Below are 7656 nucleotides of genomic sequence, written 5' to 3'. Positions count from 1 at the left end.
CCCAATGATTTTCCAAATCCACCCATTTTCATGACATTTTAATTAAAGAAAATTTAGGGAGTTTCAAAGGACTTGCTGCCAGTGATCTATAGGGAAAATGTGATATTTAATGATGGTATCTTAACTTTTCTTAATAAATATATGGGGAGGGGGACAAATTGAATAGAACCTGCCTTTTTCTCTTATTGAAGAACACTAATACCCTTATCAACAGTTCTTCAGACCAAGAACTTTCTTTGCATTTGAATATTAGAAAGTTTTAAAGAAAAAACACTTAACTTTTAAAGAAGGGTTGATTTCCTCCACCACTGTATCTCATACTAGGCATAATTCACTGCACATGTTTTCTGATTTTTATTTTCTTCATTACAAAACACACATTTGACTGGCTTGAGTTTTATTGAGTGCCAGCTCGAGACAAACTATGTTGATTTTGGCTCATCTAATGAATCCATTTTGGTTTCAATTTTATGATATTACTAGCTTTCAGACATAAATCAGGCTCTAATGCGCTAAGGTATTCATCATATGTAATAACTCTTGTGCATCTAGAATGATATTAGCTCTACACCATCCTTGGGAGAATTAAGAAAATAGTCACTAAAAATCATTTTCTATAGAAGCCCTGGTTGAAAAAAGCTGAGCTTCTAGTAGTGACACATTACCTTACAATGATGTATTTGCCTTGGCAATTTTGTTGGTTTCTCTGGGTCTAAGCATCCTCATTTATAAAATAAGAAAGTCCAAACAAGATGTCAGAATAAACACAACATTGTAAATCAACTGTATTTTGATAAATTAAACAGTTTTTAAAAAGACAGCAGAGCTCACCTCCCACTAACACATCAAAAATACATCTACATATGGAACAATTCTCATAGAATAACTACTGAATGCTGACAGATGATCTGAGACACCCAGAATTGCAAGAAAGACCTCCACATAATGAAGTAGGATGAAAGGAGGGAAAAATGAATTGATATGGGACCTGTGTCCTTAGGACGGTGCTGTGAAACATGAAACAAACCTGCACCCTGGGAAGCCCTTTCACCAGTAGGGAGACCAGCTGGGATGGAAAGGGAGCTCCAGATGCTCAGAGGAGCGCACAGCAGGTGGATTGCAGCAGGCAGAACAGAGAAGGACCCACACAGATGGTTCACCACTGCCCTGCACTCCCCAGCCTGAGACACATGTCCACTGGTGTGAGTGGGGGCTGGGTGCTAAAACTTGGGCTTTAGAGGACAGACTTAGGGAGAAGACTGGGAGTGGCTACACAGAAACAGCCTGAAGGGGCTGGAGTGTGCTATGTGTCACAACCAAGGGGGTACGTGGAAGGAGTCTGGGTCTACCACAGAGTTGAAGCACCACTGTTAAGGGGTGTGTGAAGGGAGGTGCAGGGCCCACCATAGCAGTCTCTTTCTCAGTGCCACCTCTATGAGCTCTGGGACTGGACAAGTCCCAGCAGGTTGCCCACACACAGAGGCAGAGCTGAAATCAGAGTTGATTCCCAGGGGAAGTACAACTTAGGAAGCAGGGCTGAAATCTGAGCTCTCCCCATTTGTAAACTCAGCACCTACAGTCTATCTGTGTAGACAATGGATGCCCTCGCAGCTGAGACAGGTCTAGCTTTAGCAGCTGTGGGTTTTGTGGGTGTGTGCTTAAAGAGGCTGGGCCAGGCCAGAGCCTGGGCTGCTTCCATAGCTCTCACAGCAGGTCCAGGTATGCAACCACTGTGGTCCTAGTACCTGATTTCAGTGGATCAACACCTAAGAATCTGCGCAGGTAGCTCTGTGAACACAGTGCCTGATGAACACCAGGGCTGACTGCTTGCATTCCCACAGGTTTAGGCAGGGCTGAGGGTAGTGCCAATTATAATGTACTTTGTAAACCTGCAGAATGGGTGACAGGTGACACAACAGAGCACAGTCCTTGGTGGACATCTCTGGCATCGAAATACTCAGTGGCTCCTCTCCCAGTGGGAGCAATCCAAGGCCACCTACCTCATACAACAGTCAGAAATGGATCTGGGGGTTTCTACTCCAACTAGGGAGCAAACCCTGCCCCTTACAGGGCTGTGACAACCACAGAGCAAAGAAGAGACCCTGCTCAATATCCAGTGCAGGCTCTGATCAACACAACAGCAGTCACATGCCCCATCAAGGGGATAACGGCCAGCAAAACCGAGGAAAGACATGGCAGGCATTCACACTGAAAACAGTCAGTGCACCAAAAATATCAAACTCACATAGGCTACAGGGACACTCTTACATAAAAATAGCCCTCCAAGACCACAGTAGATAATTGTTTCTCCTAAACTTATAGAGTCAGAGAAATATAAGTAAAATGAAGAAGCAGAGGAACCACTCCCAATTAAAATATCAAAAAAAAAAAAATCCCCTGAAAGAAGAAACAAGGAAAGAGACCTCTTCAGTCTAATAGATACTGAGTTCAAAAGGGAGATAATAAAAAATAATGAAGGAATTAAGAAAGGCTATCGATAGAAATGCAGACTCCTTTAAAAAGTAACTAGAAAATTATAAAGAAGAGCCAAGAAAAATTAGAAGACACATTTGCCAAAATGAAAGCTGAGGTAAGGCAATAAAGAGCAGACTGAAAAATACAAAAGAAGGAATAAGTGATCTGGAAGACAGAATAATGGAAGTCACCCAATTAGAACAGCAGATAGAAGCCATATGGAAAAAAAAAATGAAAGCAATATGAGACCTATGGGATTGATATGAAGTCTACCAAACTATGCACAGGAGGAAAAAGAAAAAAAGGGATTGAAAATATATTTGAAGGATTTCCCGTCATGGCTCAGTGGTTAATGAATCCGACTAGGAACCATGAGGTTGCAGGTTGGTCCCTGGCCTTGCTCAGTGGGTTAAGGATCCGGCGTTGCAGTGTGCTGTGGTGTAAGTTGCAGACATGGCTCGGATCCCGTGTTGCTGTGGCTCTGGCGTAGGCCAGTGGCTGCAGCTCCGATTAGACCCCTAGCCTGGGAACCTCCATATGCTGCAGCAGCGGCCCAAGAAATGGCAAAAAGACAAAAAAATATATATATATAAAATATAAAATATATAAAAAAAGGGATTGAAAATATATTTGGGAGTTCCCGTGGTGGCGCAGTGGTTAACGAATCCGACTAGGAACCATGAGGTTGCGGGCTCGATCCCTGCCCTTGCTCAGTGGGTTAAAGATCCGGCGTTGCCGTGAGCTGTGGTGTAGGTCGCAGACGCGGCTCGGATCCCGAGTTGCTGTGGCTATGGTGTAGGCCAGTGGCTACAGCTCCGATTAGACCCCTAGCCTGGGAACCTCCATATGCCGTGAGAGCGGCCCAAGAAATGGCAAAAAAAAAAAAAAGACAAAAAAAAAAAAAAAAAAAAAAGAAAATATATTTGAAGGATTTCCCATCATGGCTCAGTGGTTAATGAATCCGACTAGGAACCATGAGGTTGTGGGTTCGGTCCCTGGCCTTGCTCAGTGGGTTAAGGAAAGTGAAGATGATTCAAAGGAATGGAAAGATATTCCATGCTTTGGGATTGGAAGAATTCATAATGTTAAAATGGCCATTCTACTCAAAGCAATCTACAGATTTAATGTGATCCCTATCAAATTAGCCATTACACTTTTTGCAGAACTAGAATAATCCAGTCTTCTGCTCATCCACGATCTTTTCTTTGAAACTTGTTACAGAGATAGAAAGAGTAGACAGGTGACAGAGAGATAAGTGGATAGATAGGTAGGTAGATGGATGGATGGGTGGAGGGAGGAATGGGTAGACAGATGGACAGACAGGTAGACAGACAGATGGACATAGAGCAACTCCTGAGTATCTGGCAGAACGCGTGTGGAAACATCAATGTTTGCTGACTGTTTCTGATCACAATTGGTGGCATCTAAGGGATGACACCCAGAGCCTAGGGAGAGGGCCCTGCTCTTCTGTCCCCACTGTGCATCCCCCACCCTGCCCCTCGTGCACAGGCTGTGTGCTCCCCTCCCTCACAGGAGGCTCATTTCACTGTCTTTCTTTAGGAGCAATGGTGCCATTCACTGTGCACCTGGGGCAAGCCTTGGGGACAGCCCCCTTGGGCGTGACTGCAGACACTGGTCCCCCTGGGTGTCCACTGCCTGTTACCCATAAAATTTATATGGAACCATAAAAGACCTAGAGTTGCCAAAGCAATCTTGAAAAAGAACCAAGCAGGCAATCAAACCCTCCCAGACTTCAGACAATACTACAAGCTACAGTTATCAAAACTGGTACTGGCACAAAAAACAGACTATATGGATCAGTGCAACAGAATAGAGAGCCCAGAACCAAACCCATACACTTACAAGCAATTATCTTCAACAAAGGAGGTGAGCATATACATTGAAGAGAGTCTCCTTAGCAAAGTGATACTGGGGAGTTGGACAGCCGCATGTAGATCAATGAAGTCAGAACACACCCTCACCCCATGCATAAAAATAACTCAAAATTGCTTAAATATAAGACAGGACACAATAAAACTCCTAGGAGGGAACATAGGTAAAACATTCTCCAACATAAGTCATACCAATGTTTTATTAGGTCAGTTTCCCAGGTAAAAATAAGAGTCCCCATTGTAGCTCAGTGGGTTAAGAACCTGATTCAGAACCATGAAGATGCAGGATTGATTCCTGGCCTTGCTCAGTGGGTTAAGGATCCGGTGTTGCTGCCAGCTGTGGTGTAGGTCCCAGACATGGCTCGGATCTGGCATTGCTGTGGCTGTGGTGTAGGCCGGCAGCTATGGCTCGGATTAGACCCCTAGCCTGGGAACCTCCACAAGCCATAACTGTGGCCCTAAAAAGAAAAAAAAAAACAAACAAACTAAAATTAGAGTTGCCATATGATCCAGCAATCCCACTCCTAGGCATATATCCAGACAAAACTACAATTCAAAAAGATATACACACCCCTATGTTCATAGCCACACTATTTACAATAGCCACAACATAGAAAGAACATAAATGCCCTGATGAATGGATAAAGAATATGTGGTGTGTATATACACACAATGGACTACTACTCAGCCATAAAAAAGAATGAAATAATGCCATCTGCAGGAACATGGATGGACCTAGATATTATCATACTAATGAGGTGAAACAGAGAGAGAAAAATATGACATCACTTATAAATGGAATCTAAAATATGACACAGGAGCTCCTGCTGTGGTACAGTTTAAGATTAGCAGATGCAAACCATTATATATGCAAACCTATATATATATAGGATGGATAAACAACAAGCCCCTACTTGTTGGGACTACACTCAAGAGCCCCACTCAATATCTTATAATAAACTATAATGGGAACTATATTCAATATCTTGTAATAAACTATAATGGAAAAGAATGTGAAAAATAATATATATTTTTAATTAAATCACTTTGCTATGCAGTAGAAATTAACACAACATTGTAAATCAACTCTACCTCAATAAAATATTTTTTAGAAAAACTAAAATGTTGAGTTCCTGTTGTGGTTCACTGGGTTAAGATCCCAATATCCATGAGGATGCAGGTTCAATCCCTGGCCTTGCTTAGTGGGTTAAGGATCTGGTGTTGCTGTGAGCTGTGGTGCAAATCACAGATGTGCCTTAGATCCCATGTTGCTGTGGCTGTGGCATAGGCTGGCAGCTGCAGTTCAGATATAACCCTGAGGTGGGAACTTCTAGATGCCACAGGTGCAGGCCTAAGAAGCAAAAAATAAATAAATAAAATAAAATGTTGTCATAGTTCAAAAAAAAAAAAAAAAAAAGAGAGAGAGAGAAAGGAAAAACCCCTACCTATTTCATGGAGTTGCAAAATGTCCCTCAATTTGGATTTGTCTGATGTTATGTGAATTATGTTTTTCTGTTTTGTACAATTCTCATATTGCCTGAGTGTAAAAATTATAAACGGCGTTCATAAGTGCTTGTTTCAATGCTGGACAAACAGTTCCCAAATGTGGCAGTTTTATTTTACTATCACTCTCTGCTCATCCTCTAGAATATGCCGTGGGTGTGACCCTAAAAAGACAGAAAGACAAAAATAAATAAATAAATAAATAAATACAATGTTAATAATCTTAGAATTTCTGTATTGAATCGATGACTGTCAATTTCCTGGATTTGCTCAAATGAAAGAAACAGAAAAAGAAAAGGAATAAACCAGAGGATCGAATTACAATAGCTGGTGAGAAAAAGGGAACAATGGCTAAATGGGAGTTGGATGGGAAATGAATGATGTACATCTGTAACTATGGACATGTTCTAATTACATTTTGAAAGCCTTGAGTGGTTTGGATTACAAGAATCCAATTCAATCCTGAACACATGGAAATTTTCCCTTAAAAGAGTAAACAAATACTGACCTCTAACATGAACTAAGGTATTCCTGGGGTGAAGTGTACTAAGGTCTGCGTAAATAAATAAATAAGATGGTTTGATGGAAGAAGAGAGGAAATGATACAGCAAATATGGCAAAATGTTAAGGGTAGAATACAGTCAGTGAATATACCAGTGTTTGCTCTTTCTATGTTTCTTTCTACTTTTCTGTAAGTTCGAGAAAGTTTTCACAATAACAACACTGGGTTAAAAAAAATAGGAGTTCTTGCTGCAGCGCCGGGATGCAGTTTTGATACCCCACCCAACACGGAGCCAGTGGTGTAAAACGCTAGAGCAGCTCTGATCTGATCCCTGACCCAGGAACTTCCATATGCCGAGTGGCGGCCCAAACAAAAAAAAAAACAAAAACAAAAACAAAACACCCCAAACCCAAACAAACCAAAAAAAAAAAAAAAAAACCCACAACAACAAACGATGTGACAGGGCCACGAAAGTGTTTGAAGAGAAGGCATTCGCTGTTGGCTCAGAAAACCTCAGAGCCTCCCACCACCCCTTATCAGAAGCCTGAGGCAGCCTGGCCGGCCTCCAAGCCCTGGCGCTGAGAATCTGCCCCATCTCTGCCCGGATCGCCTCCTGCTACCCTGGTCTCAGATCGTTCTCAGCACAAACTCCATCACCTGGTTCCCAGATCTCAGATTGCGCAGTGGTCACGTCATCATCGACCAGGGCTCACAGTTACAGCGGCAGAGGCATCCCTAACCTCCCTCATCCCTAGCCTAACCAGCTGCCCCTCCTCTTCCCCCCAACCCCCGTTCCCGGCCCCCACCTCGCCAGTCACGTATTATAATCCTCTCAGGCTCCAGGCCAGCAGCAGCGCTGCCAAGCCATGGGGCCCAATCATATAAGGAAAATACTGCGGCTTCATTCGGGGCCTGCAAAGTGGAACAGGGGGCGCCTCCGCCCTAAAACAGTCGCTACACTCCTAGGGCGCAAACCTCCCCGCCCCCTCCCGGGACCTATTTCCCCTCCCCCGCCCAGAGGCCTAGGCCTTTGCCAGCGGTCTGGGCAGTGGCCTACCCAACCTGCAAAATGGGCTTAGCCAATCCCCCCTCGCCATCTTCCACGCTCCGCCCATTCGACTTCCGGCAGCGCCGCACCAACTGATCTTCAGCTTTTGCGGAAGGTGGGGCAGGTTTATAAAGGCTGGGAAGAGAATGGATAGGGTAGAGTCAAATTATTTTTTTTTTCCCCCTGGGGGAATAGAGAATGGGAGTTTCCGTTGAGGAAATGAACCTGACTAGTGC

At 43.5% G+C, this 7656-nt stretch overlaps 1 long non-coding RNA gene across 3 annotated transcripts; it reads right to left on the bottom strand.

The window, feature by feature from the left end:
* Positions 4783-7531, bottom strand: LOC102158467. Of its 3 annotated transcripts, none has more exons than XR_002344322.1 (3): positions 7435-7531; positions 5813-6034; positions 4783-4825 (listed from the first exon to the last, which is right to left on the bottom strand). It is a non-coding gene; the product is annotated as an uncharacterized LOC102158467 (long non-coding RNA). The 3 variants fall into 3 exon arrangements; XR_300883.3 differs by having other exon boundaries at positions 7179-7521; XR_001306122.2 differs by lacking the exon at positions 4783-4825 and adding an exon at positions 5681-5718 and having other exon boundaries at positions 7179-7521.

Source organism: Sus scrofa, chromosome 1 (genome assembly GCF_000003025.6).
Source record: "Sus scrofa isolate TJ Tabasco breed Duroc chromosome 1, Sscrofa11.1, whole genome shotgun sequence".
Classification (NCBI taxonomy): Eukaryota; Metazoa; Chordata; class Mammalia; order Artiodactyla; family Suidae; genus Sus; species Sus scrofa.
Note: the sequence above shows the minus strand (reverse complement) of the source record. Positions and strands in the feature narration are given on the sequence as shown.